This window comes from Cebus imitator, unplaced genomic scaffold, assembly GCF_001604975.1.
Source record: "Cebus imitator isolate Cc_AM_T3 unplaced genomic scaffold, Cebus_imitator-1.0 Scaffold353, whole genome shotgun sequence".
Classification (NCBI taxonomy): Eukaryota; Metazoa; Chordata; class Mammalia; order Primates; family Cebidae; genus Cebus; species Cebus imitator.
Window position 1 is genome coordinate 7,896 of NW_016107668.1, and position 19,325 is coordinate 27,220.

A 19,325-nucleotide genomic window follows, 5' to 3' on the forward strand; every position below is an offset into this window, starting at 1 on the left:
GCTGGGATTGCAGTACTGCCGCCCTGTGACCAAAGGGCTGGGAGTGTTTATGAGACTGCATCTCTCAGCAAACAAAGCAAGGTGCGCACAGCTCCATCTCTTCCTTCAGTGAGGCGCACTGTCCCTGCAGCAGTGTTCCTGAGACTACATTTCCCAGAAAGCGTAGCGAGTCGCTCACGGCCCTACCTCTTCCTCCAGCAATACGCACTGTGCCTGATCTTGGTGTGTGCTGGGATTGTGGTGCCGCAGCACTGCGACCAAAAGGCGGGAGTGTTTATGAAACTACACCTCCCAGCAAGCCCAAGAGGCGCTCGCAGCTCCGCTTTGTTTCCAGTGACCGCACTGTCCGTAAACCTGGTGCACACCGAGATTGTAGTCCCGCAGCCCTGCGATGAAAGGGCGGGAGTATTTATGAAACTACACCTCCCAGCAAGCCCAAGAGGCGCTCGCAGCTCCGCTCTGTTTCCAGTGACCGCACTGTCCGTAAACCTGGTGCACACCGAGATTGTAGTCCCGCAGCCCTGCGATGAAAGGGCCGGGAGTGATTAGGGGGCTACATCTCAGCAAGGCGCACACAGCCCCGCCTCTTTCTCCAGTGATGCACGTCGTCTCTGATCGCCGTGCATGCTCGGATTGTAGTCCCGCAGCCCTGTGACCGAAGGGCTGGGATACATCTGTTCACTTTGCCTGACAGCTCTTCCCATTACCCCCATGAACACACTTACAATGGCTTCTTTCAAATCTTCTCTACTGATGACGCTGTCTTGGGCATCTTGAGACTATGTTCTATTGTCTGCTTTTTATCTTGTGAATAGATTACATTTTCATGCTTCTTCACGCATCTCATGAATTTTTAAATTGTGTAATAGAAACTACAGGAACTCTGGATTCTGTTGTAGTTCGTTGAAGATTGTTATTATTTGAAGAGGGAGTTAATTTGAATAGACTCAAACTCCAAATCTTTTCTCTTCTATAGTGGCATAGCTGTAAACTTTACTCACTTCTTCTAAACATACATATGTATGTATTATACATAGATGTGTGTGTTTATTTAGCAAAATATACCATTTTATTAGGATCTATTATAGTTATCTGTGAGACAGTTATTCAACAAACTACTCCATTATTAATGGAAGCCAGAACCTCACTTTTGTTCATTTTTTGGATGTCATAAAGTGAAATTATATAATATGTATACTTTTACATCTACTTTCTTCTATGCAACATTACATTTATGATATTCATCCATGCTATTGCATACAGCTATAGTTCATTTAAAAACCATTTTGTACATTCTGGAAAAGTATACATAAGATTAACCGTTTTAGCTATTTTGAATGTGCAGCTCAGAAAAAGTAAGTGCATTCATATTGTTTTGCAACTATCATCCCCGTCCATAGGGACCTTCTTTCAATTTCCAAAATCAAAACTCTATACCTATTAAATAACAGCTCCCTGTTACTCCCTTTGTAGCTCCTAGAAACTACTCTTCTACTTGAGTTTTAGAATTTAACTACTGTAACTATCTCATGTGAGTAGAATCACACAGTATTTGTTATTGTATGACTGGCTCATGTCACTTTGCACAATGTCCTTATCATGCATAACATGCCATGTGTCCGAATTGCCTTATTTTACATAACTGAATATTCCACTGTATGCATAAATCACATTTTATCTATTTATTCATTGATGGTAATTCAAGCAACACTTGAGTCACTTCCATTTTTGGGGTGATGTGAGTAATGCTACTATGAACCTAGGTGCATGTGTATTATTTTGTGTTTTTTACTTCAACTCTTTTGCTACATACCCAGATGTGAGATTGCTGCATCATATGGTGATTTTATGTGTAAATTTTTCAGGAACTACCATGCTGTTATTATGGCAGCTGCAATACTTTACATTTCCACTGACAGTATACAAATGTTCTACTTGCTCCACATCCTCACCAACACTTGTGATTTTCTGTCTTGTTCTTCTTCTTTTTTTTTTTTTTTTTCTTTTGGTAGCAGCTATGCTGATGAGTATTAAGTGATATGTAATTTGGGATTAGATTTGTATTTCACTAATGATTAGTTTTGCTGAGCATCTTTTCATATGCTTATTAGCCACTTTACATAATTTTTAGAGAACTGTCTGTTCAAGTTCTTTCCCCATATTTTAAACAAGCAGTTTGTTTTATTGTTGCCGAATTGTTCTTTGTGTATTCTGGATAAAGTCCTATTTGTCTATTCGTCTTTTGTTTCTTGTGTTTTGGGTGTCCTGTTTTTAAAAAACTTCACTGCCAAATCCACTGTTATGACGTTTTACTTATATTTTATTCTAAGAATTTTGTAGTTTTAGCTCTTACATTTAGGTCTTTAATTCACTTAATAATTAATGCTTATGGTATAAGTTAAGGGTCCAGCTTCATTCTCTTACAAGTGGGTACCCAATTTGCCCAGCATCAATTGTCATAAAGACAGTTTTCTTTCCAATAAAAATCATTTGACCATATATACAAAGGTTTATTTTTATTGGCCTTCTGTATTCTCCAATAGTCTATTTGTAGCATAATATTTTGGAATTTTGCAGTAAGTTTTGAAATCAGTAACTGTTGTTTCTCAAACTTTGGGTTTTTTTTTTTTATAATTAGTTTTGCAATTTAGGGCTCCTTGAGATTCCATATACGCTTTTTTTTTTTATGTCTACACAAAAGTCATTGGAATTTCACTTCTTGGATACTTCCTAAGTACTTTATTCTTTTTGATGTTATTGTAAATTGAATTGTTTTTGTAGTTTTCTTCTCAGATTATTTATATTACCATATAATAATACAATTTCTTTTTCTATGTTGATTTTGTATGCTATTAAAAATATTACTTGTAAAATTTTTGTGTGGAATTTTTACAATTTTCTACATATAAGAATATATTTTCTGTGCACATTTTGATGCCGTTTATTTCTTCTCTTTTTAAATTTCTCTCACTGGAACTTCTAATACTGTATTGCATAAAAGTGGCAAGGGCAGACATTCCTGTCTTGCTCCTGAGCTTAGAGAAAAGACTGTTGTCTTTTCCTCTGGAATGTGTTGTTTGCTGTAGGTTTTTATATGTGAATTTTACAAAGGTACTTTCCTTTCCTTCCTAATTTAATGTATTTTTATCATAAAAAGATTTTGGATTTTGTAAACTACTTTTTCTATATTCATGAGATTTAAAAAAATTTTGTTAATGTGGTATATGCATTGATTAATTTTCATATACTAAGACTTTTCTAAAAAAAGGACTGTTTAAGTGAAGCAGTTTGAGTGGAGAAGGAATAAAGAAACCTATAACTGGTTGTGATCAATTAGTTGTAAACACCAGTCCACTGAATTCACCCATATGCCAAAATTGCCTTGCATTCCAATAATAAATAATTCTCCTTGGTCATGGGGTGTGATCTGGCTAGTATAATGCTGAATGTGGTTAGCTAGGATTTTGCTGAGTAGTTTTGCATCAGTGTCTGTGGTGATATTAGTCCTAGTGTTTTTGTAGTGTCTTTGTCTGGCTTTGGTATTAGGTAGTGCTGGCATCATGGAATAAGTTTGGAACTGTTCTGTTCAGATTTTTGGTAGAGTTAGGAAAGATTATCTGTTCTATAAATGCTTGATATAATTCACTAGTGAAGTGAAGCCAACAGGACAAGGGCTTTTCTTCATCAAGAAGTTTTTAACTACTGACTCCATTTCCTTAATAGTTGTATATCTATTCAGATTTTGTATTTCTTTGTGATCAAGTCTTGTATATCTTGGAATCCACCCATTTTATCTAGGTTTTCCAATTCATTGTCCTGTCATAGCATTGTTTTTGCTGTTTCCCATAACTTTGATATGTTGTGTTTTCATTTTTCTTCTTCTGTAAGTATTTTTCTTATTTCCTTTGTGATTTCTTCTTTTCTTTATTGGTTGTTTAAGAGTATGTTACAGTATAAACAAAGCTGCAGGGAAGTTCCAACTGGGCAGAGCCCTCTGCAGCTCAGCAAAGCCTCTGTAGCCAGACTGACTCTCTGGATTCCTCCTCTCTGGGCAGGGCATCACTGAAAAAAAGGCAGCAGCCCCAGTCAGGGGCTTATAGATAAAACTCCCATCTCCCTGGGACAGAGCACCTGGGGGAAGAGGCGGTTGTGGGCACCGCTTCAGCAAGCTTAAATGTCCCCGCCTGCTGGCTCTGTGTAGCGGATCTCCCAGGACAGCATTTGAGATCTACTAAGGGTCAGACTACCTCCTGAAGTGGGTCTCTGTCCCCAGTGTCTCTGGACTGGGAGACACCTCCCAGCAGGGGCCAACAGAAACCTCACACAGGAGAGCTCAAGCTGGCATCTGGTGGGTGTCCCTTTGGGACAAAGTTTTCACGGGAAGAAACAGGCAGCAATCTGCTATTCTGCAGCCTCCACTGCTGATACCCAGGCAAAGAGGTTCTGGAGTGGACCTCCAGCAAACTCCAGCAGGCCTGCAGCAGAGGGGCCTGACTGTAAGAAAAAGAACTAACAAACAGAAAAATAATAGCATCAAAATCCACAAGAAGGATGTCCACTCAGAAACCCCAGCCAAAGGTCACCAACATCAAAGACAAAAAGTAGAAACATCCATGAAGCTGGAGAGAAACCATTGCGAAAAAGCTAAAAACTACAAAAACCAGAATGCCTCTTCTCCTCCAAAGGATCACAACTCCTCACCAGCAAGGGAACAAAACTGGATAGAGAATGAGTTTGATGAATTGACAGAAGTAGGCTTCAAAATGTGGATAATAATCAACTCCTCGAGCTAAACAAGCATGTTCTAACCATATGTAAGGAAGTTAGGAATCTTGAAGAAAGGTTAGAGGAATTGTAACTAGGATAACCAGTTTAGAGAAGAATATAAACGACCTGATGGAGCTGAAAAACACAGTATGTGAACTTCATAGAACATACACAAGTATCAATAGCCTAATTGGTCGAGCAGGAGAAGGAATATCAGAAATTGAAGAGTAACTTAATGAAATAGCATGTGAAGAGAAGATTAGAGAAAAACGAATGAAAAGGTATGAACAAAGCCTCCAAGAAATATGATACTATGTGAAAAGACCAAATCTATGTTTGATTGGTGTACCTGCAAGTGATGGGGACAATGGAACCAAGTTGGAAACCACGTTCATGATATTATCCAGGAGAACTTCCCCAACCTAGCAAGACAGTCCAACATTCAAATTCAGGAAATATGGAGAACACCACAAAGATACTCCTTGAGAAGAGCAACCCCAAGACACATAATCTTCAGATTCACCAAGTTTGAAATGAAGGAAAAAGTGTTAAGGGCAGCCAGGGAAAAAGGTCAAGTTACCTACAAAGGGAAGCTCACCAGACTAACAGCAGATCTCTCTGCAGTAATCTTACAAGCCAGAATAGAGTGGGGGCCAATATTCAACATTCTTGAGAAAAATAATTTTCAACCCATATCCAGCCAAACTAAGCTTTATAAAAGAAAGAGAAATAACATCCTTTACAGACAAGCAAATACTGAGAGATTTTGTCACCACCATGCCTGCCTTACAAAAGCTCCTTTTGCAGTGGCTGTTACCAATTGCTCTTTTCCATGTTTAGGAAAGGAAATGTACCAAATTGTAAAAGACCATCAACATACCAAATTGTAAAAGACCATCAACATACCAACTTGTAAAGACCATCAACACTATGAAGAAACTGCATCAACTAATGGACAAAACAATTGACTTTGCATCACAATGACAGGATTAAATTCACACATAACAATATTAAACTTAAATGTAATTGGGCTAAATGCCCCTATTAAAAGACACAGACTGGCAAATTGGACAGAGTCAAGACCCATCAGTGTGCTATATTCAGGAGACTCATCTCACATGCAAAGACACACACAGGCTCAAAATAAAGGGATGGAAAAAGATTTACCAAGCAAATGGAGAGCAAAAATAAGCAGGGGTTGCAATCCTAGTCTCTGATAAAACAGACTTTAAACCAACAAAGATCAAAAGAAACAAAGAAGGACATTACATAATGGTATAAGGATCAATGCAACAAGAAGAGCTATCCTAAATATATATGCACCCAATACAGGAGCACCCAGATTCATAAAGCAAGTTCTTAGAGACCTACAAAGAGACTTAGACTCCCACACAATAATAGTGGGAGACTTTAACACCCCTCCATCAATATTAGACAAATAAATGAGACAGAAAATTAACAAGGACATTCAGGACTTGAACTCAGCTCTGGACCAAGCGGACCTAATAGACATCTACAGAACTCTCCACCCTAAATCAATAGAATATACATTCTTCTCAGCACCACATCACACTTATTCTAAAATTGTCCACATTATTGGAAGTAAAACACTTCAGCATATGCAAAACCATGGAAATCATAATAGTATCTGAAATCACAATGCAATAAAATCAGAACTAAGGATTAAGAAACTCACTCAAAACCGCACAACCACATGGAAACTGAACAACCTGCTCCTGAATGACTACTGGGTAAATAAGGAAATTAAGGCAGAAATAAATAGGGTTCTTTGAAACCATTGAGAACAAATACACAGTGTAGCAGAATCTCTGGGACAAATTTAAAGCAGTGTGTAGAGGGAAATGTATAGCATTAAATGCCCACAAGAGAAAGCAGAAAATATCTAAAATTGATACCCTAACATCACAATTAAAAGAACTAGATAGATGCAATAAAAATTATAAAGGGGATTTCAACCTTTTTTTTTCTTTTGTGACACAATCACAAAAGGATATATTTATTTTTAGAAAACTGGATATGAACGTACAGAAAAAAAGTCCTCTTCATATCATTACAAAAAGTAATTTAAGGTGAACTAAAGACTTAGACATAAGAACTAAAATCGTGAATCCACTAAAATAAAACATAGGGGAAAAAGTTTTTGAAACTCTCTTAGTTATGATTTTTGGGATTTGACATCAAATGCACAGACAAAGAAGCTAGAATAAACAAGTGACACCAAAATAAAATGTTTCTGCACAAAAAAGGAAACAGTAGACAAAATAAAAAAGCACATTATGGAATAAGGCAAACTATTTGTAAACCATATATTTCATAAGGAGTTAATATTCAAAATATATTAGGAAGTCATACTACTCAATACCAAAAAAAGGACAAAGCAAAGGCCAATCACCTAATTAATACTTTGGCAAGCAATCTAAATTGCCATTTTTTCAAGGACATACAAATGACCAGTGGGAGTATAAAAAGCTGCTCAACATCATTACTCTTCAGAAAAATGGAAATCAAAACCACAATGAGATATTACATCACACTTGTTAAGATAGACATTATCAAAGCATCAAAAGACAAAAAGTGTTCGTGAGGATGAACAGAAAAGATAATATTTGTACACTCTTGGTCAGAATGTGAACTGGTGCAGCCATTATTGAAAACAGTATGGATGTTCCTGAGAAGTTTAGAACTACAACTACCATCAGTCTCAATTCTGGAAATATATCCAAAATACATAAATAGTGTCTCAAAAAGTATTTCCACTGCAGCTGCAGCAGCTCTCCTTCTGCCTCAGGACTGTGAAAGGGGAGAGCACATTTCTACTGTGTACTGCTGAAGCGCTTTCCATGATTCTGGCTGTGGAGACCATTATCCCACTTAACAACAAATGCTTCAATCTCTGGCCTGAGACAAAAATACCTGCACAGCTGTGCTGCTGGGTGACCATATAATGGCTAATTTTGTATGTGCCTGGACTAAAAACGGCATCTGCTTTTCATCTCAGGTCTGGGAAACGCCTGCAGTTTTCCTCAGTGTCTTTCCCTCTCAGCATCTTTAACCCTTTCCCCCAGTAGCTCCTGGGCAAAGGTGAGTCACAGAGTAAGGCTCTCTACGTCTTTTACTTGCTGGTGCTTCACTCACTTTTAACAGCTGGATGCCATTGTGGGTCCGGTTTGCCTGGATTCTTCTCTTCAGAATCTTGGGTGTCCTTCATGATCCTAGTGGATTCCATTTCAAAATTCCCATATTTAAATTAAATTTTAATTTAATGTTTTAAATTGCAGAGAGTTGACCTTTACACACTATCATGCTATGTCCAAGTGGCTGAGGCATGCTAATAGTCTCTAATCCACCATCGTGGAAAATAAAGAAAAAAATAATTTCATCCAGATTTATTAATTTATAAAAGGAAAATTGTATGATTCATTAAATGGTTGTTATTCTTTATCTAAAAGATTAATCTCATAAATAGACATATTTGCCTTCAATGTCAGAACCAAATAATTGATAGGTTAGGGTTAAGTTCCAGACAACTTACATGTCTATTCATATGTCAGTATATACATATTTTGCTATATTATATACCTCTTAAAATCACATTTTTCAGAAAATATGATGACAAGAAAAGTTTCTCATATAGTTACATTTAAAAATCAGCTTATAAAAATTATATATCACATAAACCTAAGCATATATTATTTAAACACATATATACAAATATATGATTGCATATTATATGAATCCAACTTAAACATATAGGTATCTTCTATAAAAAATAAAGTTTTACACAAACTGTTAACTCTTTTTAGGATGAAGTGATGAAGAATTTTCTTTTAGGTTATGTACAAAAAAGTATTATGTTTATAACTAAAAAAGTCCAATAGATGTTATTTTAAAAATTAGAATTACAGCAAACATCTTTGACTCAGATATTTAACTGTTATTAATCAAGTGTGACATTATTTGTGCCAACCCTTACTGAATGTTGGTTGGATATGAAATTTTCTTTTAAAAGTAAACAAACATATTTTGAATCATTTTCAGGAAATATCTAAGCTTAAAGTCCAGAAGAAGTATCCTATGGGAGGAAGGGTCCAAGTATTATTAATGTTTCTGCTTCACTTTGAAACAGCTATTTAGATTTTTAAAAAGTAATTGTTGTGTATACAAACACTGCTAAGACTCAATTAAGTGGCCTGTCAAAATATCAGTGAGAGAGACAGTGTTCATGAAAGAAGTCGGATTGTTCATGCTGTAACTGTAGGCAACAGCCATAGGATTTGCCAACTAAGTCAGTGTTTTTGCCTCAGCCAGCCATAGCTAAGATGTCATATGCCCAAGTTCCAGCCTTGGCACAAAAACAGGAATTAGGCTGGTAATCTAGGTTAGGAATTCATTTCAAAACAAATCACATTTTGTGTGTGTGTGATTTACCAAATACTTTTTCTATCTCTTTTCATGGTTTTGTGAGAAAGATCAAACCCATGACTCAGTTAACATTACTCGAATTGGCAAAAAACTAGTCATGCATGAGACAGTCATTATGAATGTGTTTAAACATCCTTAAATATGTTTCTATTATACTTCTTTCACTTTATTAGGATAATCGACTCCACTTTAATTTTACAGTACCACTAATCAGGATTCAATTCCCAAAAACAAGTAAAACTGAGATGTCCTTTAATTATCGAAAGATCCTACTCTTCCGATCCCCAGGGTCAGTAAAAAATGTGTCAATACTGAGATTAGCAATACTTGTGGGTTTATTTTACATAAAATACTTCTCCACTGGTATTTCATGATGGATTGATATCTGATAGCTAGTATCAGTATACATCAATCCAAAATATGCTATGGTAGATTTTTGCTTAAAGATGGGAAGAAGTAGCTTTCGGCAGGTCAATGGTGCCACTGAGAATAAATTTTTAAAAAGTCTGATAACACAGGATGATCATCTGCTTGAAGTCTTCACACTGCTACAACAGAAAAGAGAATTGGAGGGACCATAACTCCAGAGAGGGAAGAACACAGCAGAAATAAACAGAATTCTATAGCCATTTTTACCCTTGTGACATTTGCCAATTTTGTGCATGGGCCAAAGGATGAGCGTAATGATACATTTTATGTGTCTACTTGTATAGATTACGGGATGCTGATTTATCTGGAAAAACATTATTTCTGGGTGTTTCTGGAAGATATTCACATTTGAATCAGTAGACTGAGTAAAGAATATCCATCCTCACCAATGTGGGCGGCATCATTCAATCTATTGATGGCCTGAATGGAAAAAAGTATGAAAAAAGTGTAAATTATTTCTCTCCCTTCTTGAGCTGACACATCCATCTTCTGCTCTACAACACTGAAGTTTTTGGTTCTTGGGTTTTCAAACTCCAGGACTTATTATACCAGAAGCCTTCCTAGTCCCTCCCCTTCTCGGGCCTTTGAAATCAGCCCCTTTGGTTCTCAAATCTTCAGACTCAGACTAAATTGCAACACTGAAATATATATATGTCATTGAATTATTGATATATGTAATATATATATTGCATATATAGATATAACTTGTTTATTTATACCATGGGTACTGTTTCTCTGGAGATTCATAATACATTGAGAATCTGAATTATGTACTCAGACAAGAAGTCTACAAAAACACAGCTAAGTTTTTGGCACAGACACAGGGAGTCTAAATCATATTGCTAGCTTTCTTCTCATGACAGTTACCACATTCTGGAACAGTAGGAGGCAGAAAATTAAAACCTAAACAGAAAGCTTCTAAACAGGTTAAACAAAGCTTACACAGTCTCATACAGAGATAGTATTAAGCAAGTAAAAAGGCAAATCACAAAGCCAGAGAAATGATTTGCAACACATATGTCCAATGAAAATTAATAGCTACAATATGCAAAGAACTTCTACAAATCAATAACACATGATATATTTAATTGAAAGAAAACCAATGGGCAGAAGAGATTAGCAAGTGTTTCACAAAAGCACATATCAATTTGCATTTGGCAGTAATCGTAAGCAAAGGAGCTCAGTTTCGCTAAGCGTCAGAAAAATGAGAATTTAAACCACAAAGCAGTACTACTACACACCAAAAAAAGCTTAAATTAAAAAAAAAAAAAAACAATTCCAAGTGTTGGTAACAATGCAGAGCAACTGGAACTCTGACACATTGCTGATAGGAGTATAAATTGAAGAAATGATTAGCAGGGTCTATTAAAGCCAAGCTGTACATATCTTTGACCCAGCTATTCCACTTTTAGATACAAACTCAACAAAATGAATAAGCATATTCCCCAAAAGACATGTCTAAGAATTTTCATAGCAGCACTATTTATAATACGCCCATATAGGAAGCTACTCAAATATCCAACTACAGTAGACTGAATAGTGACATATTTAGATAATAAATACTACTCAGCAGTGAGAATAAACTGTATATACAAGAATACAGATATAAGTCATGAATATACAGCAAAAGAAGCTAGACTTGAAAGATTGCAAAATTAATCTATGGTGTCACAATTCAAGATAGTGATTACTCTTAGAAAGCTACCAAAATGTAAGGAGACAGAAGAGACCTTGTGGGATCGAGGTGCCGCTCTGCTTTAATCTGGGTGCTGGTCTCATGAGTTTTTTCGCTATGTGAAAGTTTATTCTGCTATACACTATTGATCTCTTCACATTTTGTGGATATATTTCAACTAAAAGTTTACATCAAAATGTATATGTGTTTATAAAGCAGAACTGCCATTAGCTAGCCCAAGATAACAACTCCCGTAGACGAAGAGTTGTAAGAAAATCTCAGTGAGTCTTCAATTCATCTGTTAGCCATACACAATGACTACATTTTTGCCTATCAAACTACTAAACAAATATTAATTAAATACATAATTGCTGTGCTAGTGGCAAATACTTAAGTATAAGATATGTTCCTAATTTCATGGTATTTACAAAGTATTTACAATCTGTTTTGGGGAGACAAGATTAGAAATAAAATAATAGCAGAGTTTGAAACTAAAAGCTAATATGTATGTCTTTTCTCCCTCACTTCCTCCCTTGAAATATATATTCTTTTAAGAGTGGGTTAATATTAATTTTGTGCAATCTTGAATCTTGGGAATTTGCAGCTGATTCCATTTGGGACGTTGCTCCAGCCACCAAGATATCTTTTGAGGATCATTGCCCTGGCTCAAAAAATATGATTACCTCACCTGAAAAACGGCAAGACCTGGTCCTGATCTATCAACTCAGAGCAGTGAGAAACAGACATTCTCCTATCACAGGATCTTAAGATCTTATTAAGCGTTCTCCGAAATCATCACCTTCTTAAGCACCAATCAGATCAACACTCTGCTGTCTCCTTGAGAAGTCTCACAAAAGACTGACCTTATGCAAATTCCCATAACTTTGGCATTCTCCTTCATGTCATAGGCTCTCCTCCACCCCAAAACCCACCATTGTCAGATTCCGCTTCCATCTGGTCAACAACATATGTCCTGGTTTGATAAGCCGCTGTCATTGATTTACTCTGTTGTCAGCACACATTCACCATTCCTGTCCAACTCTTGATCTCCAGATGCCGCCCACAGGTATTCTGATTCTTTTAGTCTAGAGCATGGCCTGGGCTATCCGTATTATGTGCGCTATTTTTTCTCTCTCTTCTCTTTTGGAAACTCCAATTAGATGGATATTTGGCCAATTAAAGTTGTCTCATATCTCCCTGATGTACTAATCATATTTTTTCAGTCTTTTAATATTGTTTATTATAGTTTCTATTTATATATCTTCAAGTCATTAATCTTTCTTCTGAATTGTCTAATCTGTTAATCTCATCCAATGCATTTTTTATATTAAACACTGCAATTTTCATCTTTAGAAATTATTTTGGGTATACTTTATATTTTGGTTTCTGAGGATATCCAACTCTGTCTCCTCAACTCGGGGACTACCAGGCTTTGCCTGGGATCTTCTCTTCATACTGCAGCTGGGAAACTCTCTAGGCAGTTACCTGGTGCAATCACAGTGTTCACTTCGCTTTTCCTCTCTCAGGTATAACTGTGCCATGCTGCCTAAGGTCCAATGTCTAAAAAATTTTTGTTTTATAGATTTTGTTTGGGTTTTTAGATGTTTTAGGCAGAAGGGTAAATCCAGTCACAATTTCCTCATCTTGGCTGATGGCAGAATTTTTTTTTTCACATTGATTGAAAAGTTTTATTATTCTCTACCCACATAGAGATGTGTTTCTTTTTAATCTTATCTTTCATTAATATTGTATGTGGTTCCCAAATTTAATGGAGAATATTGCATATAAATTTTTAGAATATTGGAGTCAAACATAAATACAGTAAGTACAACAATTCTAAGTGTGCAGCTTAATGTATTTTCATGAAGTAAACATACCCATTTGGTCAGCATCCAGATCAAGAAATTGAAAAATCACCAACACTTCAGAAGCTCATCTGTGACCACCTCTTACCATCTGCCCTCAAAAGTATTACCATCTAGAATCTTAGTGCTGTAAAAAATATTTTGTCCCATTTTAAAATTTACATCAATGGAGTCGTAAACTATGTATTCTTTATTCTCTGCTTTTTTGGTTCAGCATTATATATTTGAGAACCATCCATGTAATTGCATATAGTCAGAGTTTTTAAAATTCTCACTGCTCTATTGTATTGGAACATACCAATATTTAATTATCATTATTTTATGGTTGGATATTTGGGTAGTTTTCACTATTATGAACAAGGCTTCTACAAACCTTATTTTGTAGATATCTTTTGATAAACAAATGTATGCACTTCTGTTAGGAATATGGTAAGAGTCCAATTGCTGGGTCATATAATATATAAATATATATATATATTCAGGTTAGATACTGCCAATTTACATTTTCAGTTGCTTCACATCCTCACCAACAGTTGGTATTTTCTGTCTTTTACATTTTCCCCAGAGGGTAGTGATACCACATTGCAGTTTCAAATTTGAATTTTGCTGATTCATAATAAAGTCAAGGATCTCTTCATATGTTTACAGGCCAATTGGTATCCTGTAAAATACCTATTTAAATTATTTCCCTATTGCGTTGTCTGACCTCTTCCCCTCATTACCTCTTTTATTAATTGGAAGACTTTCTTAATATATTCTGGGCAAAAATCCTTTGTCAGATACCTGTAGTACAAAAATTCTTCTTCCATTCTGTGACATATATTTTTATTCTCTTAGTGAAGCATTCTCATGAACAGAAATTCTTAATCTACTAGTTCAATTTTTTTCTTCTTTAAAGTTAATAAGTTTTGGGTATTTTCAAGTAAATCTTTGCCCATTTTGAGCATTAATATAATATTAACTTTTAAAAAACTCACTATTTTAACTTTCAAAGTTCAGACTACTGAGATTGATTTTTGTCTATATGTGTGGTAGAAATCAAGACTTATTTTTCTCATCTGTATGTTCAGTTAACCAAGTACTTGTTGAAAAGACCAACCTTTCTCCCACAGTACTACATTGCAAAATTTGTAATGAATAAGTGACTACATATGTCTTGGCCTGTTCCTGGAACTGCACTTCAGTTCTTATTGATTTGTCCTGGTACCAATATTACGTTGTATTATTTACTGTAATCTTGCCATCTGAGATTGTTAGTCTTTGATTTTCTTTTTCCTTCAAGAATTAGCTTCAAGATTTGACTATTCTTGACATTTCCAATTTCCAAATAAATGTTAGAATCAGTTTATCAATTTCTAAAGAGTAACCTGGTAGATTTCATGTGTTTGAATGAATTATATGTATTGATTTTTGAATGTTGAGCCAATCTTGCACTTTTCAGATAAATCCTACTTGGTTATGATGCATTATCTTTATTTATTCCCAGATTTCATTTTGTCATGTTATTTTTAAAGACTTTTGCATCTATGTTTGTAAGAAACACTGACCTATAGTTTTCTTTCCTTGTAATGTCTTTGTCTATATTTTGGTATTTGGATAATATTTGCTTCTGAAATTGATTTGGAAGTATTCTTTCTTCTTCTCTTATCTGGAAGAATTGATGTAGCATAAAAATGTCTAGTAAAATTAATTGGTAAACCCATCTCTTTTTGGAGTGTCCTTGTGCAAAGATTACGTTTACCAGATAGAGGGCTGTTTAAGTTACCTCCCTTCTCTTGAATTAGCTTTGGTAGATTGTGTCTTTTTTTAAATTGGTCCATTTAATCTATGCCATCAAATGTGTTACAATAAAGATATTCATAATATTTTGTTATTATTATCTTCAAGGTCTGTATGATCTATGGTGATAACCCTTTCTTTGCTGATATTTGTCACCTTTGCCTAGAAGTTTATGAATTTGATCTTTCCAAAGAAAAAGCACTTGACTTTATTGATTTTCTCTATTTTTTAAAATTATTTTTACTTTAACTCCTAACTTCATTATATCCTTTATTTTGCTTGCTTTAGATTTAGTTTGCTTTTATTTTGCTATTATCTTGAGGTAGAACCTTAGCACATTAAGATAAATCACAGTAAATCTTTCTTCTTTTCAAATTATAAGCATTTTATGCTATAAATTTTCCTTCAAGCACTGCTTTAGATGCATAACATAAAATATAATATATTCTAATTTTTCATTAAAATTATTTTCTAATAACCCTTATAAATTATTTGATACAATAGTTGTATAGAAATATGAGGTTTAATTTCCAAATATATGAAGATTTTTCTATATATTTTCCTGTTATTTATTTCTAGCATTTAAATCCATTCAAGAAATTTGGTGTGCTTTATCTGACAGCCAAGAATATAAAATATCTCTGTAGGAATTTTATATGTACTTTCAAGATGTGTATTTGCTGTTACTAAAATAATTGTTCTCTAAATGTTAATTTAATCAAGTGGCTAATTGTGTTGTTCAGATAGTATACAGCCTTACTAATTTTTGTCTACTTCTTCTATCAGACAGAGGAATGTTAATCTTTAACTATCTTTGTAGATTTACTTATTTTTCTTTTGTGCATTTCATTGGGGTACATACATATGTATACATGTGTGTATACACACACACACACACATATGCATGTATGCATTGGGATACATATATACACGAAGATTTGTGATTGGGTATATAAACATTTAAGATTGTTATGTCTTCTTGATGAATTAATTTCTTTACCATTATGTAATGTCCCTTTTTATCCCTGGTAATATTCTTAATTTTGAAGTCTATTATGTTTTCCATCAGTAGAACCACTCCACTATTTTTGAAATTAGAGATTAGAATATAACCTATATTCTAATCTATAAAGATAGAATACAATCTATCTTTTTACTTTTTACTGACCTATGCTTCAATAGACTTAATACTTTCCCTCCCAAAATTCACACATTGAAATCCTAACCTCCAAGTTAGTGGAATTATTAGTAGTATGGCCTTTGGGAGCTGATCAAGTCATGAGGGTAGAACTCACATGATTAGAATTAGTGCCTGATATATGTTTGATATTTGTCCTCTCCAAATCTCATGCTGAAACATGATCCCCAATGTAAGAGGTGAGCCTAGTGGGAGGTGTTTGGGTCATGGGGGTGAATCTCTCATGAATGTCTTCATGCCCTTCTGTTGGTAAAAAGTGAGTTTTTGCTCTATTAGTTCACACACAAGAGCTGGTTGTTCAAAGCAGCTGGCACCTCCAACCCTCTCTCTTCCTCTCTCTCTCTCACCATGTGACACACCTGATCCCCTTCACCCTCTTTCATGAGTAAAAACTTGCTGAGGCCTCACCAGAAGCCAAGCACATAGCAGCACCACGCTTGTACGGTCTGCAGAATGGTAAGCCAAATAAACCTCTTTTCTTTACATATTAGCAAGTACTAGGTATTCCTTTACAACAGTGTGAAGCAGACTAACACAGTGGCTCTTATAAAGGAGAGCCCAGAAAGCTAGCTAGCACCTTCTGAGATGTGAGGGCACACCTAGAGTATGCTATCTATAAACCAGAGTGGGCCTCACCAGATGCTGACTCTGCTGATGCCTTGATCTTGAGTGACCCAATCTCCACACTGTGAGACACAATTTATTATGTTTTTAAACTACCTGGGTCCTGGTATTTTATTATAGGAGCCTGAATGGGCTGAGACACTGTGTGTTCCTATGTAAAGTGGATTACTTATAGACAGCATGTTTAAAATGTTCATGTTTTTTCAGCTGCCTACAAGAATCTTTTCTTATCTTTGATTTTCAGCAGTTTGTCCGCAGCATATACAGATATGTTTATGCTATATTATTTGTGGGATACTCTGAGCTTCATATGTCTGTTATTTGTTGAATGATCTGTTTTGAACATCATAGACCTATTTTTTATTCATTTTGAAAAATCCTCAGCCATTATTTATACAAATATTTATTCTGCTTAGTTCTATATCTTTTCTCCTTCTGAAATTACAATTAGTTAATATTTTTGACGCTTTGATATTGACCAACAAATCTGGGGTGTTATTTAATTTATTTATTTATTTATTTATTTTGAGATGGAGTTTTGCTCTGTCAACCAGGCTAAAGTACAGTGGCATCATCTCAGCTCACTACAACATCCACCTCCTGGGCTCAAGCCATTCTCTTGCCTCAGCCTCCCGAGTAGCTGGGGTTGCAGGTGCCCACCACCACGCCTAATTTTGGTATTTCTAGTAGAGGTGAGGTTTCACCATCTTGGCCAGGCTGGTCTTGAACTCTTGACCTCATGATTCACTCTCCTCAGCCTCCCAAAGTGCTGGGATTACAGGCATGAGCCACAGTGGCTGGCCTATGTTTTTTCTTTTGTTTTCTTTTTGTGTTGTTTTTCACTTTGCATTTTATTTTGGATAATTTCTATTGACCTACTTCCAAGCTCACTCTTTCCTCAAGTGTGTCTAGTCTTCTGATCAGCCTATTGAAGGAAATCTTAACCTTTGATAGCCCATTTTTTAATTGGTAATATTTTGTCAATCAAAAAAATTTTTTTTCTCTTTTTTGAAAGTCCCCATTCACTCATGTATATCGTCCACCCTTTTTATTAGGTATTTTAACCTGTTAATTGTGGTAATCTTAAACTCCTAATTGTCGTAACAGCTGGATTATTCTCTGTGTCTAGTTCTGCAAATTACTTATCTTTTTACAATGAGTCTTTTCTTTTTTTTGTGAGTCACATAGCTATTGATTAGATGCTAAATGTAACATATCAAATAGCAAACAGTATTTATTCCCAGAAATGAGTTCTCTCAGGCTGTTAGTACGGGGAGAGTTTGACTCAGTCTAGTCAATAGTTGAGTTGGGTTTGGCTTTTTTTGTTGCTGTCATCCTCAGTGAACCAGTCTTCAAATCCCTTCATGTTGGACTGCCATCTTCTGCTTAGAGGCTGGGGCCGCTGGAGGGTCTCTGTGTTCTTTTTCTATCCCTCCATTTCAGCAGTTCCTGAATGCCTGAAGCACAGAAGAAGTCTCTTTACACCCTTTTCCATCAGCGGGTTGCTTCTGCTGGCGACTTAGTGTTAGCTGCATGGTGGGGGTGAGGAAGGTTCTTGTTCTCCTGGTTCAACCTCAGGCTGAGTAAGACGAGGCTTCTTCACATGGGTCTTGTGGATGACGGATTTTTGACATTCCTTCTCCTTCTCCTTCCCATAGCACCCAAACTCTTTTTAAAATCTGTGTCAAGTGTCAGGCAAGAGATGGTTTTCTGGTCCTCCACAAGTGGCAGCTATCTCTGCTTTTACTGGTGCATGGTTCTAGATCCAAAAGGTTTTCCTGCCTTCAGCATTCCTGATGGTGAGAGGTTTCCTGTCCTCCTGCAGTCACTGAAGGCTTTTGTTTCCTATGGAAGAAGGATCTGCAGCAGTGGACAATGTTTTTGCCGGTCACCCAGTGGCATTTAGTTAGCTCCTGCACATCAAGCCCACTCTAGGCCGGGGTGGGGCTTCCCAGGCTCCTGCCCTGCACCCCGTCTCTCTGTAAGCCACCCATGGAGAACAGTTTGTTAGGGCAAACTCTTCTGTGTTTGGGGCTCTCCATTTATCTAAACTGAAATCTTAGCCCACTCTTGGCCTTTAAAAAGCATTTACATTTTTAGCCATTTTTTTCTGACATGTTTCTATGAAAACTGTTTATTCTTCCCATTCTCTGCAAAAGTTGAAAAGGTTTGTGTCAGCACTGTCTATACCAAGGAATCTGTTGCTATTCAGAATTCAGTTTTCTTCACTGTCTTGTGACCCCAGGACTCTCTGATGGCTATAATAAAAGCTATGATTTTATAGATTATCTGGCTTTTCCTCATTGATAGGCTGGGGTAACAGTCTTTTGCAGTTCTTGGCATCCCAAGTGGAAAAAGAACTTACTTGCCAGGACCTTGATTGAGACTAAAATCTACAGATATATTTTGAAAGAATTTCACTTCTACAATATAAGGCTTTCAATCAACATATGATTTAGTTTAAACATTTTTGAGTGATGAATGTATAAATTTAGGATATGTTTTTAGTATAATCGTATTAATATAATATTGTATGAATTGTTAT